Source organism: Megalopta genalis, unplaced genomic scaffold (assembly GCF_051020955.1).
Source record: "Megalopta genalis isolate 19385.01 unplaced genomic scaffold, iyMegGena1_principal scaffold0055, whole genome shotgun sequence".
Lineage (NCBI taxonomy): Eukaryota > Metazoa > Arthropoda > Insecta > Hymenoptera > Halictidae > Megalopta > Megalopta genalis.
Genome location: NW_027476124.1, coordinates 820,001 through 823,364, shown reverse-complemented (window position 1 = coordinate 823,364; position 3,364 = coordinate 820,001).

Sequence of the window (3,364 nt, the reverse complement as noted above, 5' to 3'; positions counted from 1 at the left end):
AGCCGTAAATCGAAAATAATGGGGACACCGGAGCTGTTCGAAGCGCCGAGACGCGCCGCGTACGGCCGAATATTTTCTAAGTCCCAACGTACCGATCAAGAGTAAAGTACCATTTTCCTACATTAGATTTCGTTCTAAATGCTTAATCCCTATGTAAAAACGTTAGTTAAGCAAGAATATCGTATTTTTAAAAAAATCTAATGATAGGATTTTCCAGAAAATTGAAAAAACCGAAAAATGTCAAGAGTAAAGTGCCATTTTCTGACATTAGATTTCGTTCTAAATGCTTAATCCCTATGTAGAAACGTTAGTTAAGCAAGAATATCGTATTTTTAAAAAAATCTAATGATAGGATTTTTCAGAAAATTGAAAAAACCGTAAAATGTCAAGAGTAAAGTGCCATTATTTTAAACAATGTATCGTTCTAAATGCTTAATCCCTATGTAAAAAAGTTATTTAAGCAAGAATATGTTATTGAAAAAAATTAGAAAAATTTATTTTAGCCGTAAATCGAAAATAATGGGGACACCGGAGCTGTTCGAAGCGCCGAGACGCGCCGCGTACGGCCGAATATTTTCTAAGTCCCAACGTACCGATCAAGAGTAAAGTACCATTTTCCTACATTAGATTTCGTTCTAAATGCTTAATCCCTATGTAAAAACGTTAGTTAAGCAAGAATATCGTATTTTTAAAAAAATCTAATGATAGGATTTCCCAGAAAATTGAAAAAACCGAAAAATGTCAAGAGTAAAGTGCCATTTTCTGACATTAGATTTCGTTCTAAATGCTTAATCCCTATGTAAAAACGTTAGTTAAGCAAGAATATCGTATTTTTAAAAAAATCTAATGATAGGATTTTTCAGAAAATTGAAAAAACCGTAAAATATCAAGAGTAAAGTGCCCTTATTTTAAACAATGTATCGTTCTAAATGCTTAATCCCTATGTAAAACAGTTATTTTAGCAGGAATATGTTATTGAAAAAAATTAGAAAAATTTATTTTAGCCGTAAATCGAAAATAATGGGGACACCGGAGCTGTTCGAAGCGCCGAGCGCGCCGCGTACGCCCGAATATTTTCAAAGTCCCAACGTACCGATCAAGAGTAAAGTACCATTTTCCTACATTAGATTTCGTTCTAAATGCTTAATCCCTATGTAAAAACGTTAGTTAAGCAAGAATATCGTATTTTTAAAAAAATCTAATGATAGGATTTTCCAGAAAATTGAAAAAACCGAAAAATGTCAAGAGTAAAGTGCCATTTTCTGACATTAGATTTCGTTCTAAATGCTTAATCCCTATGTAGAAACGTTAGTTAAGCAAGAATATCGTATTTTTAAAAAAATCTAATGATAGGATTTTTCAGAAAATTGAAAAAACCGTAAAATGTCAAGAGTAAAGTGCCATTATTTTAAACAATGTATCGTTCTAAATGCTTAATCCCTATGTAAAAAAGTTATTTAAGCAAGAATATGTTATTGAAAAAAATTAGAAAAATTTATTTTAGCCGTAAATCGAAAATAATGGGGACACCGGAGCTGTTCGAAGCGCCGAGACGCGCCGCGTACGGCCGAATATTTTCTAAGTCCCAACGTACCGATCAAGAGTAAAGTACCATTTTCCTACATTAGATTTCGTTCTAAATGCTTAATCCCTATGTAAAAACGTTAGTTAAGCAAGAATATCGTATTTTTAAAAAAATCTAATGATAGGATTTCCCAGAAAATTGAAAAAACCGAAAAATGTCAAGAGTAAAGTGCCATTTTCTGACATTAGATTTCGTTCTAAATGCTTAATCCCTATGTAAAAACGTTAGTTAAGCAAGAATATCGTATTTTTAAAAAAATCTAATGATAGGATTTTTCAGAAAATTGAAAAAACCGTAAAATATCAAGAGTAAAGTGCCCTTATTTTAAACAATGTATCGTTCTAAATGCTTAATCCCTATGTAAAACAGTTATTTTAGCAGGAATATGTTATTGAAAAAAATTAGAAAAATTTATTTTAGCCGTAAATCGAAAATAATGGGGACACCGGAGCTGTTCGAAGCGCCGAGCGCGCCGCGTACGCCCGAATATTTTCAAAGTCCCAACGTACCGATCAAGAGTAAAGTACCATTTTCCTACATTAGATTTCGTTCTAAATACTTAATCCCTATGTAAAAACGTTAGTTAAGCAAGAATATCGTATTTTTAAAAAAATCTAATGATAGGATTTTCCAGAAAATTGAAAAAACCGAAAAATGTCAAGAGTAAAGTGCCATTTTCTGACATTAGATTTCGTTCTAAATGCTTAATCCCTATGTAGAAACGTTAGTTATGCAAGATTATCGTATTTTTAAAAAAATCTAATGATAGGATTTTTCAGAAAATTGAAAAAACCGTAAAATGTCAAGAGTAAAGTGCCCTTATTTTAAACATTATATCGTTCTAAATGCTTAATCCCTATGTAAAAAAGTTATCTAAGCAAGAATATGTTATTGAATAAAATGAGAAAAATTTATTTTAGCCGTAAATCGAAAAAAAGACTGTTCGTTTCTCTGTCTCTCTCGCGCGATCGAAGTATTGATGTTTCCCGGCAATGTAATGGGATATTAATTAAACTTTATACACGAAATTACTCGTTTTGATCCCCGCTACACAGCCGTATACTTTTTATAATTTTGTGGAATCGGGAACCTTGAAATATTTAACATAACGCGGATCGTCTGTCTCTGTCTCTTTCTAGATCGGAATAATCGATGTTTCCCGGCAAACTATTGGGAGTTTAATTAAACTTTATACATGAAATTACTCGTTTTGATCCCCGCTACACAGCCGTATACTTTTTATAATTTTGTGGAATCGGTAACCTGGAGATATTTAACATAACGCGGATCGTCTATCTCTGTCTCTTTCTAGATCGGAATAATCGATGTTTCCCGGCAAAGTAATGGGAGATTAATTAAACTTTATACACGAAATTACTCGTTTTGATCCCCGCTACACAGCCGTATACTTTTTATAATTTTGTGGAATCGGAAACCTTGAAATATTTAACATAACGCGGATCGACTGTCTCTGTCTCTTTCTAGATCGGAATAATCGATGTTTCCCGGCAGACTATTGGGAGTTTAATTAAACTTTATACATGAAATTACTCGTTTTGATCCCCGCTACACAGCCGTATACTTTTTATAATTTTGTGGAATCGGTAACCTGGAGATATTTAACATAACGCGGATCGTCTATCTCTGTCTCTTTCTAGATCGGAATAATCGATGTTTCCCGGCAAACTAATGGGAGTTTAATTAAACTTTATACACGAAATTACTCGTTTTGATCCCCGCTACACAGCCGTATACTTTTTATAATTTTGTGGAATCGGG